The sequence below is a fragment of the Tursiops truncatus genome, chromosome 7, assembly GCF_011762595.2.
Source record: "Tursiops truncatus isolate mTurTru1 chromosome 7, mTurTru1.mat.Y, whole genome shotgun sequence".
In the NCBI taxonomy this organism is placed as follows: Eukaryota; Metazoa; Chordata; class Mammalia; order Artiodactyla; family Delphinidae; genus Tursiops; species Tursiops truncatus.
In genome coordinates, this window is record NC_047040.1 from 51,846,068 (window position 1) to 51,866,066 (window position 19,999).

The window sequence follows — 19,999 nt, forward strand, 5'->3', positions numbered from 1 at the left end:
CTGGCATGTTTGCAGAATGCTGGTGATTAAGTACAGCCAGCCAGCAGGGGGTCAGGATGGGACCTGCAAAGAGAGAAGCTGGAAAGATAGGTAGCCCCCTCACGGAAGGCTTATATGCTGTGCTAATGATTTCAACTTTAGGAATGGAAAACCCCTCTGTTTCCTCAGGCAGGTATTTATTAAGATAAAATTTTTATGTCTCTACAGAATTCAAAAGTCACACACATACGTGATGGAAAGTTCTCTATAAAGCCTGAGTATCTTGACTTGAAACATGGTTGTGTATTTCTTAGAGTAGTAACATAAGTTGATTCATAAAGACAATGCACCTTGGAGCTATCTCTTTAGTATCTTTATTCTGGAAAACTAAAATTCTGTCATATCAATGGGAAACTCTCTGAAAAGTAGGAATAGAACTATTATGCCTTTTATAAATTAATCACATACCTTGATTTTGTAAAATGCAAAGTCTAACAAGGTCTCACTAGCTATGTGATCTTAGTGAAAATTATTTAATGTCTGCATGCCTCAGTTTTCTCACAAGTGGGTTGTATCTATTAAGGAGCTTAACTAGAGAACAGGATTGATTAATAAACCAGAAACCTTCATCTGCTTATGAAGTCTCTCCAAGATTCATATGCCACAAACCTTCCATTAGGAAGCGTGGTTAAATATAGCAAAGATAGAACCAAATAAAATGAAACATCAGTGATCTTCTTAAGAGAAGATGGATTGCAGGTGAAAGGAAAGAAATACATTTTTGTAAACTCTACTAGGTGCTCACTTACATACCTTGACTTGGAGGGGTGAGAGATGAGGTGAGGGCAGGCCATGGGAGAGACAGGGACCAACAACCTTGAAGAACTTTTCTCTCTGATGTGGATCAACAGCACTGTTAAACTCCCCATCGGAGCTGGAAGAAGAGAAACGCATAACCTTATCAAACTCCAAGTCGGGGGTGTCACGATTTTTCCGGACGTAGATTCTCAGTACTGGGAAGGGTCCAGTTGATATTAGGAACCTCCTTATGAATCGTAAAGTAGCCCCTTATCTGGAGTAGTAAGGCGGGCTCTGAAAGAAATGTTGACCAAACCCTACTTAAAGGTATGCATTCTTTGTCACAAACCAATACTAATCAGAGGTGGTGCGCGTGCACGCGCACACGCGCACACACACACACACACACACACACAAAAGAAGCCCAATTCTTTTAAAATCAATTTTCTTTGCTCAGTGCTTGCACCTCTTCTCATCTTTAATTTACACTGATCCCTCAAGTGGTTTTAAAGCTCATCTCTATGCTGATTTCCAAATTTATAACTACAGTTCTGACCAAATGTGAACTTGATTTGTGGATGCCCCTGACCACTCAAGCAGCTTTATGTGATGACTAATGAGCATCTCAGAGCATTAGGTTTTAAACTTGACTCGATTCCAGTTCCTCCTCACATCTGTCCTTCTCCCTAAGTTTTCTTCATCAGAGAATGACAACGAAAACCCAGGGCTTGTCCTGGACTCTTCTCTTTATCTTATACTCTAAATCTAATCCATCAACAAATATTGTTTACTTTACCTTGAAAGAGCATAAGAATCTGACGACATCTAATCTCTTCCATTGCTACCACCACTTACAGGCCTCTGGCTATCATCCAAACCTCTGCAATAGGCTTCTACCTGGTCTTCCTGTTCCACTCTTGCCTACCCTCTCCATTGGCAAAGGAATCCTTTAAAACACAAATCTTAATACTTCCCTATTCAAAATCTCACAAGGCTTTGCATCTCAACGTAAAATCCAAATGTCATGACCACCAAGCCTAGTTGTGATTGGGCCCCAGGCTACGTTTCCAGTCTCATTCCCTACCACTCTTCCCATCACTCATTCTCTTGGCTCTCTCAGGGCTCTCTTTGTTGAGGGGATGAGAGACTAAGTTGGTTCAGGGAAGACAATCAAGAATTCCGTTGCAGACACATTGATTTTAATGTACTTGTGACATGTCCTAGGGACGTCAAGAAGGCAGTTTCAATGTGGATCTGGAGTCCCAGCAGGAAGGTCTGAGACTAGAGATATATATATTTGCAAGTCATCTGCACATAGCGTCATTTGAAACTCTTGGCATGGATGTCCCAGAGAGAGGAGATAAGGGATCTAGAACCACAGTATATCAAAGTCTGGTAAAGAAATATGACATTATAAAAGAGAATGATAAGCAGCCTCCAAGAGGGAAGGGGAAAATTGGGAGAGTGATTTGGTAGAAGCCCAGGAGGTGAGAAATGCCGTCAGCTGGTATCAACAATTCTCTTTCAGAAAGTTAAGATAGCGAGGAGGAGATGACGCAGTTGCGGGAGAGAGATGTGGGGTCATGGAAAAAATGTTATTTTTATGGGTGAGATTTGAACATACTTAGAAGTTGATAAGAATTATACATTTGAAGGGAAAGTGATAATAAGTAAACATTTTTTTAAAGAGGGAGGGAAATAAATAACATCATTAGTTTGAGAAGGTGGGATGCCTTGGAATCAGAAACACAGCTGACAGCTTAGAAAATAAACATTTAAGGAGTTTTTCAAAAAATATTTGATGGTGGATGTCTAAATACAAATATTATACCTTAAAATTACAAGAGAAAAAATAAACGAAAGAAATCTCAGGTAATACAGTTAAAGGAAAATAAAACAAACAAAAAACACTGAGAAGCAAATAAAATTAAAAGACAAAAGTACAGAGAGAGAGATAAGGAGTAGGAGAGAGGGTCATTCTAAAAAAAAGACAATAAAAATTATATATAAAATAGATAACTAATAAGGACCTACTGTATAGCACAGGGAACTCTACTCAGTACTCTATAATGGCATGTATGGGAAAAGAATCTAAAAAAGAGTGGATATATGTATTTGTATAACAGATTCACTTTGCTATATACCTGAAACTAACACAACATTGTAAGTCAATTATACTCCAATAAAAATTTTAAAATAAAATAAAACAAAACAAACCACTACCACACACACAAAAAAGAATAGGATAAATCCATTACTGAAACAGATTTCCAAATATTTGGTCAAAAAATGAAAATCTATATGCTACATACAAAAGATCTATAAGTGACACACATAATAAAACAAAAGAAAGAGTGAATGAAAGGAAAATGTTGGAACATATTTATTATTTATTTATTCATTTAGCAGTTTAACTTGTTTTAAAGATGGCTACAGTCTAAGATGAAAGTATAATTGTTATAACCTTAAATGCTGAATAATTTAGTATCAAAGTATTTTTGAAGCAAAACTAAAAAAGAGAAAAAACAGAAAAGTGATGAGAAACTTTAGCTCTCATTTTTAAAGAAGAGCAGATAAAACTGAATAAGGATGTAAAGGACATGAATAATACCATTACTGAAGTTTATTTAACAGTTATACCATGAGTTCTATACCCTATAAAAAGGGATTCACCATTTCTCAAGTGTCTGGAAAATTTACCACAAAATGGTCATATGTAATAACCCCCTAAAAACCAATACAAATATCCTAAAATAGACATAATATAAGCCATTTTCATAGATCACAGTACAATAAAATTCCATAAGTAACTTTAACTCAACAAACTTTTGGAAGGAGCCATTTGCAGAATGTGTTTTAATAGAATATGTCAAGGATAATGAAAACTGTGGTGCTTACCCACTCACCAGTCATTCTCCCTGGACAAGTATTTATGGAGGTATTTATCAAGCAAATATTAATAATTTTCAGAATATTTTCAGTGACTACTTTCAATGACTTTTTTACAAGGTTATTCAGACTAATATAATAATCTAGCTTACTCCAATCAGGGTATTTGTCCCACAGATTCAAATCTGCAAATATCACATTCATTTTTGATTTCATGTGGAATAATAATAGAAGTTTGTTTACCTTGAAAGAATAAATTTAGTCTATTTAAAGGAGAGAAGACATATCACTGACATGCTGATTTGCAAAGCCAATCTAAATTATGTATATGTTCCTACTCATTGTGTAGATATTATCACCAAAGACATGAAGTTTTTCTCCAAATTACCACAGAAAACAGCAATTGTTTGTAATCAATGCTGATACTTTCTCAAAGCTGAGAAAAAGTAGAGCATTCCATTTGCCTGTCCTTAATGTAACTGACAATCATTATAGCTTCATGAGGTCCTCTCCCTTAAATTTTTAAAAACACCTCTGGAGAGCTTCTAGGATGCACGACGTAGTGAGTAGATCTTATTTCCAGAACAACAGCTTGAACACATGGAACAAGTTGTTCTTTTTGGATACTACTGCCTTAGCACGATCTGTGCATAACCCAATACATCAGTTGCATGTTATTGTTTACCTTGAAGTTATCAATAATTTTAAAGTTTCTTCCGAGTTGTAAGAGTTAATAAAGATTGGCCAAACAACATTTCTCCTTGGGGTCCTTTATCCAAATCATATCTCAAAAACACCAGAAGATCAGCTGACCGGCTAATATCAGGGAATTCATCTTAGAGTCTCCAGGGAGTATTATGGACGTTTTTGTAATCAGGATAATAAATGCAGCCCCATATTTGGACTGTTATCTGTCGTTGTTTGATATATTATTATATTTGACAGAGTTGCTCCACCAGATTTTTTTTCCCTTGCCTTGTCCCAGAGAGCATCACTTGCACTGTTTGGAAGCCAAACAGTAACGGATGTCTCATCAATAACTTGGGCAACTCTAACTCTGGCAACTCAACCTAACATTGTAAACAAGACTTCCGCAACTTCTGCAATTTCATCTCCTACCACCCTGTGCTGATGTTCCTGTTACTCGTATGTCTTCAACACTTCCCACAGTAGTCCCTGTACATTTCAAAACTGACGTTTGAGACAGAATGCTTTCTTGCCAGAACTTTGAATGTCCCCAAACATGCTATATCTAATGGAAGAATTTACATTCATTTTCAGTCCACTAAAATCCAAATATCAAATAATTTTCACTATATTTGCATGATATATTTTGTTTTCTTTACAGCTAGTGTTTTTTACAACAGTAACAGGTGGTTTCAGGTGGTTTATCAATTTGACCTTCCTACTATTCTGAAAGCATATGACTGATGTCACTGCAAACACCACCGCACCTCTATTTCCATCAGCATCTTCAAGCAATATGCTTTAAAAGACGTATTTATAAAGCCCTGGATCGTGATAGGTTCAAGAAAAAGGAAATCAAAGAGTGCACAGTCCCAAATGCAGTTTATAATTGATATTTTACAATTCAAAACGATATGTAGGTGCATCAAATGAAAGAACACCATAATTACACAAAAATTCAGTATATGAGAATCCATTTTAGTGACCAAACAAGTTGTATCATGCTAACATCCTAGTAGTTTAACCTCAAAGGGTCTTATTAGGTATGCCTGAGCACCATCACAAGATTCATGTGGCCTATGTAGGTTGCCCCCTGTGCTAACTACGTTAGCCTCACCCCATGTAAAAATACATGCAATCACTGATTTGATTAAAAGTTAAAATTTTAGAATACACATTTAAATAACTACATAAACCATCTTAAATCCCATGGTATGCATATCATACATTTTGAAATACTGTATGTTTAAAAGTATAGATGCTAAAGTCTGATCTTCTGTGATTAAATTTCAGCTCTAACTAGTATGTCATACTAGTAAACTGCAGGAGGACTTCGTGGAGGCACAGTGGTTAAGAATCCGCCTTCCAGTGCAGGGGACACGGGTTCAACCCCTGGTCCAGGAAGATCCCACATGCCGCGGAGCAACTAAGCCCGTGCACCACAACTACTGAGCCTGCGCTCTGGAGCCAGCGAGCCACAACTACTGAGCCCACACGACATAACTACTGAAGCCCGTGTGCCTAGAGCCTGCACTCTGCAACAAGAGAAGCCACCGCAATGAGAAGCCCATGCACTGCAACGAAGAGCAGCCCCCGCTCGCCACAACTAGAGAAAGCCCACACACAGCAACGAAGACTCAATGCAGCCAAAAAAATAAAATAAAATAAAAATAAGTAAACTGCAGGACTTGGAGCAAGCTATTGATACATAACTTTTCTAATCTTCAGTTCTTTGACCAATAAAAGGAACAATAATAGTATCCTTTTATCATTGAGTTATTGTGAAGGTTAAATGAAATTATCCATGTGTAGTGTCTGGAAGATACTAAATTTTTAATAAATCTTGACTACACGATGATACAAGAACTAGGTTCGTATAGGCTTTTTTGTTGTTGTTGTTAACTAAGAATATTAGGATTTGTATTTGTATATATTTGTATATATTAACTGTAGTCCCTAGGTGATTAAGCAGCAATCACTGCAGAGAACAAAAAACAAGTTAGCCCAGCTGTACTAAAGCGACTTTCAGCTGGAAGAGTTAATGACTAAAGCTGGACTTTCTATGTATTGTCAAAGGTTGTGCACAGTTGCATTTGCATAAATAGTTACACAATTTCTCATGGTCATGCAACCAATAATATTGACAGTTAATATTAAATTGAATACTGGATATACGAGCTGTTTTATAGCTATCACCTAAATGATTTCTTACAACGTCTCTGGGACACCGTGTATCATTACTTTTCTTACTTCAAAAACGAGGAATCTGAGGTGCTGAGAAGTTATATAATTTGCCCATAACCATAGAGCTAGTAACTGGCAGAACCATGATTCAGATAGAGTTCATTCATAATCCCAGGAAATGAGTTTGTGACTTTTGTATTTTGTTGCCACTTAACAGAAACTAAGTCCAGAATTCAGTTGCATAACAATATTTCCTAGGGATAATCTAGTAGACTCACATTTCCAGAATATTGGGAACTTTTGAAAAATTAAATAGCCCACAATTAATAGAGATGAATTTTAGAATAATTGCTTTAAAGTTAATAAATGTATGAATTTTTCTCTGTTGGAAGTTTTATTCACTTTTAAGCACAGCTGTTAAATATATTAATGACATATGAGAGAGAGGCTAGAATAATTCTCAGCAATCATTAGGATCATTTTGCTAAGCATTTTGTACTCTGGGTAGAAGTTCTCTCTGCTACAATTACAAGGTTTCTGAAATAGTAAGAGTGCAAAATTCAGAGTGATTAAATCACAACTTTACTCCACCATTAAGAAATTTTATCATAATGGGGTTATACTGTACCTTGAAATATTCCATCATAAATTTTTGATTTTTCTTTCATTTAAAAATGCATGTGGGACTTCCCTGGTGGTCCAGTGGTAAAGAATCTGCCTTCCAATGTAGGGGACACAGGTTCGATCCCTGGTCGGGGACCTGAGATCCCACATACCACAGGGCAACTAAGCTTGCGCGCCACAACTACTGAGCTCGTGCACCTCAACTAGAGAGCCTGCGTGCTGCAAACTACAGAACCCATGTGCTCTGGAACCCACGCACCACAACTACAGAGCCCACGCACCCTGGAGCCTGTGCCACAACTACAGAGAAGCCTGCGTGCCGCAATGAAGAGCCCACGCGCTGCAACAAAAGATCCCGCATGCCTCAACAAAGATCCCATGTACCTCAAGTAAGACCCGATGCAGCCAAAAATAAATTTTTAAAAATAAATAAATAATAAATAAATCTTTAAAAAAATGCATGTGTTAGTTATTTACTGGACACTGGGGAGATGCAGTGAACAAGGTAGATAGACAGATGCCTGCTCTCAAGAAACTTATATTCTAGCTGTCAATACAGTCATCTGATAAAAGAATTTCAGTAATTTGGAAAAAAGTAATCATACTGAAGGTAACTTTCTAACAGCTTAAATGTTAATAAAATTTTGAGTCTTATGGTTCAGTTTCTAGTATCTTACAAACAGAAAACAATTATGTAGCTAATACCAAAGAGGTCAGAAAAAAAAATCCAAGATCTTAAGAGTAATTACTTTCTCCCTGAAAATAGGTAGATAATTTTATAAGTCACAATTTAATTTTCCTTCAATTTCCTTTCTCAATCATCAGTGTTTTATCACTACCGCCCAACAGGCAATGGAAGTCAAAATATGGAGCAGAATATTGTGGCAGAAAAGGCAATCAACTAATTATGAAAATTATATAAAAATTGAGAGACTGAATGGAATACAATGATGTATGATAAGAATCATCTTTTAGTGGTGCTTTATAAAACTAGGGCTTATCCAGAAGGGTACAAAAAATTCTATTAGTAAGTTTACCACAGCCTGTTTATATGACACTGGGAATATCTGGGGCCAGGAAAATCTATTTTGTATTTTGTAAAGACGTAATTGTTGAGCCAGTACTGTTGGCCACATTTAGTTTTCATGGTCATAATACAAAAAGATTTGCAACTTTTATTTGCCCTATTACTGTTTGGAGGACAAACAGTAATATGGATAAGCCCTCTTTATTCTACCAATGATTAAACAAATTTAACTAAGCAAGACTCAAAAAATTTTCTAAATATTTCTTTAACGGAAAATTTCCTGTGCCTTCTTATTTGACATTGTTCAAAAAAATAAAAATCCCTACCTAGTTAAGAAAACGCAAAGGTTACCTTCTAAAACATTATTGGAAAAAAATTAAGTTCCTTGTATACCTATTAGGCGCCGAGGGTTAAAGCCATCATTCCCACCTTGGATTCGTATTAGAATGCAAAGCTTAAAAAAAAAAAAAAAAAAAAAAGGGATACTGGCACCCCAGCCCAGAACAAATAATACAGAGCCTCTTAGTAGGGCCCAGGTGTATTTTAAAGTTTCTCAGGTGATTCTAATGTACATCAAGTGTTGATAACCACCATGCTAGAGAAATAATCCTGAAGGGGAAGGAAGTAAAGTACAATGAAACTTGAACGTATTGTATTAGATCTTTGGTATATAATAGAGATATAATTTGAATAATTTAAAATTTTCTAATAGCTACATTATAAAAAGTTTTAAAAAATGGTGAAATTTAACAATATATTTTATTTAACCCAAATATTATTAATATATTATTTATCAAAATATTATTTCATCATGTAATCAATAAAGTTATTAATAAGATAGCTTACATTCCTTTTTGTACTAAATCTTCAAAATCTGCTGAGTATTTTATATTTACAGTATATTTCAATTTGGAATAGCCATATATTAGGTGCTCAAGAGCTACAAGTGGCTAAGGGCTACCATACTGAGTAATGCAGCTCACACATTGCAGTGTATGATGTATAAAACCCTCACTGTCATTGAAAATATTTACTTTTAATATATTATATATTATTATGTACATTAACAAACAATATAATACTTATCAAAGCATATTTTTAAAGAATTATTTTCTTTAGATAAATTAGGGATGTAGATTCCCTCCCTCTCTCCCTTCTTTCCTTCCTTTCCTTCTTTCTAAATACATATTTCTCTTACAAATGAGTGCACACTGTATATACTTTTATAATTGTTTATATAGTGTAACAGTATAAGATTGGCTGGATTTGTATACTAGTCTCACTACATTCTATCTTGGTCACTAAAGGAAACCTTTCTATATCCCAGTTTGGTTTTTTCAATCTGTAAAATGAGATTAGTAATAGTATATATGTCATAAGGAGAGTAAAAAGATTAAATGAATTCATTCAGTTAATTCTTCAATAAATGATGCGTTGTTATTACTTTAATGGCTTCATAATTTTATTATTATTGCTTTATGTATTATTTTAATACTTCTATGTTATTCCACACTATGGATGTAGCAAAACTTAGCTACCAGTTTTAAAGACACTCGAGTTTTGTTTTGTTTTTTTTTTTCAGTACGCGGACCTCTCACTGTTGTGGCCTCTCCCGTTGCAGAGCACAGGCTCTGGACACGCAGGCTCAGCGGCAATGGCTCACGGGCCCAGCCGCTCTGCGGCATGTGGGATCTTCCCGGACCGGGGCACGAACCCATGTCCCCAGCATCGGCAGGCGGACTCTCAACCACTGCACCACCAGGGAAGCCCGACACTCGGGTTTTTAATCATCAGTATTATAAAAATGCTCCAGTGTACATAACATTGTACATGTAGCATTTTAGCCATGAACCTGTACCTGTAGAGGATAAATAGCTAGAAATGGAATTTGTAGAGCAAATTTTACATGCTTTTAACATTCTCATGTATGTTGCCAAATTGCCCCTCACAGAGGCTCTACCAATTTACTACCTAATAACAATATGCAACAACGTCCATTTTTCCTCTCATAGGATGTTAAGAATTTAAGGTATTTTTTAAATGACATCTGAAATGCATTCTGATTTAAGATATATTTCTGTGCTTGACTGAAGAAAGCATATTTAACTGATTTGAATGAAAGGAGGTCACCAAATAGTTTATTTTAGAAATTTTAAAATGTAGATCTTAGAACTCTTAAAGAATTAAGAAGAGATGTAATATAGGAGAAAAATAAGAAAAGATATCATCACTTAATTTCTCCCATATTTCTTCTATCTGGAGAGTACTAATATTTCAATGTCTCACAATAATTAACAAGTTAATCTCACAAATTTATCACTTTTAAAAGTTTAATTATGTCTATAGATCATTTTGGATCACTTTACATTCAATTAGGAAATAAAGTGGTGGATGTGTGGTATTATAATTTAATTTATACATTATGGTTTTATAACTAACTCATATTATTAAAATAACTTGTCTCAAGATTGGACTTTCTGATTACTGATCTGCAAATTTTTACAGACTATGATTATAGAGGACTAATGAGGAAGCTCCTGGGAACCCCTTTTTCCTTATTCTGGTTAGATCTGTAACCCCTGGGTCCTGCAGGGCATGAGTTGTGCCAAAGGAGTGTGCTGTTTAGGGCTCCCCTCTTATTAGCAAAAACAAGAGAAAATAGGATGTCCCAGAAATTTTCTGGCAAGGCCATAGCATACAGTTAAGCAAACTGAATAAATCTGACAATATTATACCTAGGAAGGCAAATTAAAAAAAAATTATGCTCTAGATAGATTGGAAATATATATATTTTTAAATTTTCCCCACTTGTGGCCACTGAAGCTTTGAACACTTGCTTCCTCTCCTGGCTCTGTTACTCTCAGTAAAGAAAGAGGTTCCTGCTGAAGACAGTGAGAGGTTAAGTGCCCAGAAATATTGCACCAAATCACACTACTGTAAAGGGAGAGAGTCATCTGCAACAACATGGACGAACTTTGAGGGCATTATGCTAAGTGAAATAAGTCAGACAAAGACAAATACTGTATGGTCTCTCCTACATGTGGAATTAAACACAACAACAACAACAACAACAAAAAACCTCACAGAAACAGAGTTTGGCCTTGTGGTTACCAGAGGCATAGGGTGGGGCAAAGGGGAACTGGAGGAAGGTGGTCAAAAGGCACAAACTCCCAGGTACAAGATAAAGAAGTCCTAGGGATGTAAGGTACAACACGATGACTGTGGCTCACCCTGCTGTCTGACATACAGGAAAGTTGTTAAGAGAGTAATCCTGAGAGTTCTCATCATAAGGAGAATTTTTTTCCCCTTTTCTTCTTTCTTTTCTTTTTATTTTATCTATATGGAAAAATGGATGTTAGCTGAACCTATTGTGGTAATTATTTTTACAATGTATGTATTGAATACATCAAACCATCATGCTGTATGCCTTAAACTTATATAGTGATGTATATCAATTATTTCTCAATAAAACTGGGCAGAGGAGGGAGAAAATCAACTATAAAATAGCTTCACTTAGGAAGCAACTGTTCAGAAGAGATTTCCTCCTGGATGTTTTCCAAATACTGTCTTTAATGGAAAAATAAAGAGGCAAAAAGTTCAACACTGTGACTGAAAGCCTTCTTTCAGAATCCTCCTTTATTTATGATTAATATTAGCCATATGAGTTCTTATGAGTTCTTCCTGAATAAGAGTATTAGGTACATAAAGAGGTAGATATCCATTTTTAAATACATATAAATATGGAACAGGTATGTGGGGAAGGGAGAGAGTGCTTAAAAATAAAAGAGATACTATAGGGAAACAATACCTGAAGGGAAGGAAGAGAGAACAGATGACCCTGAAAAACGAAGCATGTTGTTGGTAACAGCTACAAGTCTATAGAGTCTCTAATAATGGATAACGACAAACTACCCACGTCATACGGCTTCCAGGGAGGCATAATCTGTGTGTTCATCTCCACAGTGATATCACTGAACAATATTCTCACTTTTCCTTAATCTCCTCCTCATTGCTTAAGTTGAAGTAAAATGGGGAAAATCTCAATAGACAAACTGTAAAAGGGATACATGTGACAGAGAAGATGTATCACGACAAACTCCATTCAAAAGAATTAAATATCTATTAGACTAGGTATTTTTATATTTTACATTTTAGTCTTAATTGTATCCATATTCTCTAATCCTATATTCATTTCTATAAGTAAAGAATGGGAAAATATACTCTTGCTATGTTCCAAAATTTGATAAAATATTAGTTATGCATTCTTTTCTTTGTCATATTATATACACAGTATGTAAACTTTATTGCCTCTTATAACAAAAGAAAAATCATTATTCTTTAATTTGCCTTTACTCTTAGGTTCTGTGATAGCGGAGTACCACACCTAAAATGACTTTCCACTAGGTAAAATTGTAGCTAAGCTCAAAAATTCTATATGAGAAAATTAACCTGGCACAAAAAAGTTTTGTATCTGTCTACCTATGTGAAACTAAATACCTAAATCAGGAAACACGGAGAATGTGTTTTATAGTTGGTGTAAATCAAAAGCATGCTCAACGCTGAACAAAACAAATCCCCGAACTGTGCTATTTTAGGAAATTTTTCTATAAGCAAATACCTCATCTATGCATTGATATTGCATTTCTACACTGTGCTGTCAAATACCAATTCTCATAACTGACATCACTAAAGTGTTCTGTCTCTCATGTGTAAGTTCACTGGTCCTTTATCACAATCAGACATCTCTATGCTGTCTTATAATCAGCAAAAGAAAAGTCAATGAAGCCAAAGAGAGTTTTTTTTTTTAAGTGAAAGTTGCTTCTGTGCATTAAAATTCAGGAGATTCCAAAGCACATTAGAAAGGAGAAAAGTATAGAAGAATCTGAACACTGATAGCAAAGAACTTGCCCTCCTACTAGACAAAATAATGTTGAGGTAGTTATTTTGTATTTAATTTGACTGTAATCGTCAGTTCAAATAGAGAAACTTAACCACTCTGGTAATACTTTCAATAAGGTAAAGAAAAAACAAATATTGAAAATCACAGTGTGAGAAAGAACCCAAAACATGCATTCGTGTGTTTGCATCTCTGAATTTTCAGCAGTTAAGTACCGATTTCAAAGGTTGTGGCACAGAGCATGGAGCAGGTGTAATGCTGATGACATCTGCCATCTCCTTTTTCAGAGCCTGCTGGTGGTATCACTTTTGTCTTCGCATATTCCATACTCAATTTCCTCATTTATAAAGAGAGGGTATTTGATTGGGTAGTTTCTAGAATCTTCTCCAGCTCTCATGTTCTTAACTCTACACAACAACCTTTTGGAGGCAGCGTCAGTGTGGGAGGAGAGTTCAGTAGAGGGAAGTACACCTCTGCTGACCATTTACTTACATTAGCTCATTCTATCCCCCAAACCACACTTCCACAATACAATCCTTCTCTTTCTGCCAGATAAAGAGTTGGTGCTGAGAAGCTGAGCAGCTGTCATCACACAGCTAAAGGGAACAGGAAAGTTGAAAGTCAAATCAGTGATCTACGGCCCTAAGCCCTAGCTCTTTCCACATCAGCATGCTGCTTAACATTTTATTTGACTTTGCCCCAAACTGTCTGGGAAGACCTGATTTGAACAATCTTTAGATTAACAGAAACTCCTTTTCAAAATTCTAATGTTCTCCTTCTGTTGCTGTTGAGCCTTCCATCTGATGTTTTGCTCTTCTGAGACCAGTGTTTATGTAAACCATTGACTGTGTACGTTTTCTCAAAGACAAAGTGCTCTGTGAGAAGAGCTGAAAATATTACTTTAAGAAAGCTATAGTTTTCTTAAAGCAGGTGAATAAATATGTTTATACCTGCTTTTGTTTTTTATTCACTATTACATAAAAACCATACTCTGAGGTTCCTGCAAATTAGAGTGAATTTTGCAAGCCTGTATGATTAAGGTTAAGCTAGCTTCTGTCTAGCAAAGAGAAAAGACACAGCAAGAAGCACCTATTATAGCTGCAGTTCTCCTCCCTGACTGTGCACTGTGATGGAGCTGAACATCGCGGTGCACCCAGCTCTCCTGCCAAGTATTTGTCATAGAATTAATATAGATTGGAAAAATAAAAACCAGTCAGCCCTCAGGCACCATGTTAGACGCTAGTGTAAACTAAACAGACGTGAAGCTGTCTTCAAAGAGCTTAGACTATAAAGCTTGATCATTCAGTAGAGTTTCCACTAGCCTCATGTGGCCATTTAATTATAAATTAATTAAAAGTAAACAGAATTTTAAAATAAGCCCCATGGTTGCACTAGCCATATTTCAAGGGTCCAGTAGCCACCTTATTGGACAGTCCAGATTTTAGACCATTTCTACCAATACCGAAAGATATGCTGAACAGTCCTAGTGTAGAGTGAAATCGACATCTAGGAGCATGGAATGGAATCAAGGTACATCTGCCAGGACAGCAACTCCAAGCAGTGCCGTAGAAATGGCAGATTTTCAGGTTGGGCAGGAGACTTGGAAATAGATGTAAATATACAGATATGCACATACACGCTGAAGTTCTATTTGTACCTGGGTCTTTTTCTATAATATAGAAATATTTCTACAATATCCAGTCATTCCACTGGCCCATCTCTTTATTATATGCCAGTACCACACTTTTCAATTACAGACAACTTATAGTAAGTTTTAACATCTGTTAGAGCTAGTCCCCATTTATATTTTTCTCTTTGTCTATTTCTTTGTCTTTGTGCTTATTTCTTTATTTCTTTTTTTAATTGAAATTTGATTGACATAAAACATTGTATTAGTTTTAGGTGTATAACATAATGATTTGACATATGTATACACTGCAAAACAATTACCGCAATAAGTTTAGTTAACATCCATCACCACACTCAGTTACATATTTTTTCTTGTGATGAGAACTTTCAAGATCTACTCTCTTAGCAACTTTCAAATATGCAGTACAGTATTAGTTAGCACAGTTAACAACTATAGTCACAATGTTGTACATTACATTGCCAGGATTTATTTACCTTATAAATGGAAGTTTGTACCTTTTGATCCCCTTCACCCATTTCACCCACTTCTGGCAATCACCAATCTGTTCTCTGGATCTATGAGTTCAGTGTTTTTCAGATTCCATATACAAGTGAGATCATATGGTATTTGTCACTCTCTGTTTGACTTATTTCACACAGCATAATGCTCTCAAGGTCCATCTATGTTTTATATATATAACATATATATAGATATACATACATACACTTTATCCATTCATCTGTTTATGACACTGGTTGTTTCCATGTCTTGGCTGTTGTAAATAATATTGCAGCGAACCTGGGGATGTAGACATCTTTTTAAGATGGTGATTTTGTTTCTTTGGGATAAATGCTCAGAAGTGGGAAAGCTGGATCATATGGTAGTTCTATTTTTAATTTTTTGAGGAACTTCCATACTGTTTTCGTAGTGGCTACACCAATTTACATTCCCACCAACAGTTCACAAGGGTCCCTTTTTCTCCACACCCTCATCATCACTTATTTCTTTTCTTTTTGATAATAGCCATTCTGACAGGTGTGAAGTGATAGCTCATTATGGTTTTAATTTGCATTTCATCTAATGACTAATGATATTGAGCACCTTTTTGTGTTCCTGTTGGCCATTTGTATGTCTTCTTTGGGAAAATGTCTATCCAGATCTGCCCATTTTTTAAACAGATTGTTTGTTTTTTGCTATGTTAATGAGTTCTTTATATATTTCGAGTTAATGAAGTTCTTTATATATTTTGGATATTAACCCCTTATCAGAAACATGATTTGCAAATATTTTTTCCCACTCAGTATGTTGCCTTTTCATTCTGTTGATCGTTTCCTTTGGTATGCAGAAGGCTTTTAGTTTGATGTAGTCCCACTTGTTTATTTTTGCTTTTGTTGCCTTTTGGTGTCAAATCCAAAAAATCATTGCCAAGACTCATGTAAGGAGCTTACCCACTATGTTTTCTTCTAGGAGTTTTACGGTTTCAGGTCTTATGTTCAAATTTTTAATCGAGTTGGAGTTGATTTTTGTGTATGGTGTAAGAAAATAGTCCATTTCATTTTTTTGCATATGGCTGTCCATATAGCTTTTCTCCTTACTGTTTTCTTTGCTATTCCTGTACATTTATTTTCATGCATGAACTTCAATAACTACTTACCTAGCTTTATAAAAATGTTTGTTGATACTTTTATCATACCTTTCATATTTATGTATTTTAAAAATATTTTCCATATTTTAACCTAAATTCTCTTTCAGAGTATCTTCAGTTATAATAACACAGGTTGTATTTTATTTAAAAAGTATAATTTTTGTAATAAATAACAAATCAATAAAACCTACTCATATTATTATGAAATAGTTATTTCAACTTCAAAATTATATAAATAGCATGTAATAAGCCTACTGTGTGTTAAGAACATTACATGCATTCTTACTTGATAAGATTCTCACACATATAAAATACAAATTATTACCTAGTTTACAGATGAGAAGTCTGAGGCATATAGAGATTATGCAACTTTTCCAGGATTTTAAACTAGGTCTACTTAAAATCAAAGCCTGCACTGAAAATATGAAATATTGTTTCCTTTAAAAACTAACATTTAGTTAGTCATAGTTTAACATTTAAACTAACTCTAACATTTGTCAGAGTCTAAGTCATATGTAATTCCAAAAAGTGAATGCATTTGGTTTCACTAGTGTTATATCAAGCTGACTAGAGATACAGGGATGATTTTTCTGAAAGTGATTTTAAAAGGTCAGTAACCACTGGAATGAATATGATAGTCCAAAGTAAGATAATATCACACATAAACTCAAGAGAGTTGGGTTCCAGCCTGGTCACTGTTATTGCTTAACCAGGCACATTTTCTTGAGACAGCCCCTTTTTGTAACTCTCCTTCTTCTACTGGACAATGGGATACCATATTCATCTCTCAGAGTCCTTGTGGCAATAAAATGAGCAAACATGAAAATAATACTTGGAAATAATAGAAATTTTTAGGCCAATGATATCTAGAAGCCATTTCAAAAGTTGATGTGGAAAACTAATACAATAGCTTCAGATAAAAAGACAATTTAACCATAGGTCAACTCCTCTCTCCAGAGGACTCTGCCTCATGTAATACATTTTGTTCTTTTTATACCAAAGGGGTGCCTAGATGATCATTTAATATGTTTCTAAGCAATCACATTTCTTTAATTTAGAAATAGCAATACTACTATGTACTTCCACGTAGACATTATTCATCAGAAAGTATAACAATTTTAATTACTTTTACGTAGAAAAAGTCTACTAAAAGAATATAGAAGGTCAAATTCTTGCAAAATGTACGTGGCTTTCATTTTCAATATTTCAATACTTCCTATTTTCATTTAGCTTTTTCTCACGAGACTTATGTACTTCTGCTTCTAATATGAACATTTGAAACACTAAGTAAACTTTCAAGAGGATCATTTCTTATTTTGCCCAAACTGCCATATACAGCTCTAGTTTCATTTCTGAGTTGATATAATCAGCTCTGAGGGGGAATTCATACTGAGTAGCTGGGGGAAGGATATTTACTTTCTTCCATAAAATAGAGGTTTTCTGATCCACCATTTATTTTATTTGGAGATTCTCTGAATGATTAATTTCTCTAGATATGCAGCCTTACAAACTCAAGAAGCATGTGACTTGCTTTTGTTCCCTTTCGGCCCCTTCCATCTTCCTGCCCGGCCATGACATTGCCATTTTCCCAGTACCTTAATTCACTTGATTCAGGTCTTCCTTTCACTATGTCCTTTCCATCTCCGTGGTCCTTATGAGAGAATAACATCCATTTTATAGATGAGAAATAGAAGGCATATAGAGTCTATGCAACCTGCCCAGGAGATTTAAGTTGGGTCTAAAGTCAAAGCCCATGGATATGAGAAAGCCACATATCTGTCACTTCCATCTCATCCAGGTCACCCCAGTTTAGGATGTCACTACCTTAAAATTAACCTAGTCTAGCCTCAGTGTAGCTCACTTCTGAGCCACTGCTCATCTTTTCATGGCCCTATACACAAATGCCCTCATGCTATCATTCCTCTCCCCTCAGGCCTGACTAAAATATTTTTCTTTGTCTCTCCGACCATTTATACCAGGGATTCCCACCTTGACTGAATATTAGAATCACCTCAGTAGCTTTTTTTTTAACAAATGTATTTATTTTATTTATTTATTTTTGGCTGCATTGGGTCTTTGTTGCTGTGCGTGTGCTTTCTCTAGTTGCGGCGAGTGAAGGCTACTCTTCGTTGCAGTGTGAGGGCTTCACAGGCTTCTCTTGTTGCGGAGCACGGGTTCTAGGCGTGCAGGCTTCATTAGTTGTGGCATGCGGGCTCTAGAGCTCAGGCTCAGTAGTTGCGGTGCATGGGCTTAGTTGCTCCACGGTACGTGGGATCTTCCCGGACCAGGGCTTGAATCCGTGTCCCCTGCATTGGCAGGCGGATTCTTAGCCACTGCGCCACCAGGGAAACCCTGTCCTCAGTAGCTTTTAAACCACATATATGTCCGGGCTTTACTTCATACCAGTCAAATAAGATTTTCTTGGGGTGGATACGGGCATTCACTATTTCAGTGTGCAACTAGGGTTGAAAAGAATGTGTGCAAGCTTAAAACTACATATTCTTTAAATACCAGCCTGAGTCCTACTTCCTGAACTATACCAACCCATTAGGCTCTTATGAGTGCCTGAATACCTACTCATAGTTCCTTATATTTCGATTATCATTTAGAATTATTTCAGATTTGAGTGAGTTCTTGAGTACTTACCGAGTGCCTATTACTTGCAAAACCTTATCTTAGGTCTGTCTGTCATACCTGCGATATTCTCTCTTCAACTAACTGAAACAACCTTGAAGACATAAGTTGTATCATATTTTTCCTCTAACCAAAGCAGATCTAATACAGTTATAAATGTGTATTAGATCTCAATAAATACTTCTGATGAATACCTCCAGTTTTATATTTTATTCTCTTAACCACCCAGCTTTTCAGTACATATTTCTTAAACTACTAAATACGTGGAAGATACTTTGATAGATTTTTTTAGTTTTAAAGAATAATCTTCACCTTGACTGACTGACTGACTTCTTTTGTGGCTTTCTGTCTTAATGTTTTGAAGTGATTTTTTCTCTTTTCTATATTGGACAATGCACCCTGATACCTTAAATTTATTAGACACTTCTTATACGTCAGACATTCTTCTGAGTTATTTGCACTTATTAATTATTCAATATCCCAGCCTCATGAGATAGCACCTTCACAAGGAGTACCTTCTGAGTGGAGAAATGACTTTGCCAAGGTTACCTAGACCGTAAGAGACAGAGCTGGGACTCTAGCTCAGACAGCCTGGCCTCAGAGCCCACGACTGTGCCCTTAGCAAAGAGACAGTTTTCCAAGAGAGAGTTTTCAAGTAGATGTCTCTTCAGTTCAGGGAACATAGCCACAGTTTCCTTAGATTTATTGGATTATGTGTGCTTACTGACTTACGGGAAGAATTCTAAAATAATTATAAAGCAAAAACTGCCATTACTGGTACTCAAATTGATTCTCACTCAAACGTCATCTATATCATTATAACATTTTGCAGAAAAAAAGTTCTAAGAAGTTCAACAGCCAATAGGAATAGCTTAATTGTTTTAAAGTCTTGTCACATTATATAATTAAATAATATCTTGAATCTCTACAACTGCCCCCAGATGAAGTTTGCATTTTTTAGTGACTGGGAACAAACTTCACATTTCATGATTTTGCTGAAGAGGA

The 19,999-nt window shown here is 35.7% G+C and overlaps 1 long non-coding RNA gene across 1 annotated transcript in view; it reads right to left on the reverse strand.

The window, feature by feature from the left end:
* Positions 1-807: 807 nt before the first annotated feature.
* Positions 808-19,999, reverse strand: part of LOC141279071 (uncharacterized) — a 133,040-nt gene continuing 113,848 nt past the window's right edge. Inside the window, exon 3 of the long non-coding RNA XR_012332823.1 lies at positions 808-913. This is a non-coding gene — a long non-coding RNA (uncharacterized lncRNA). The remainder of the gene's footprint in view (positions 914-19,999) is intronic.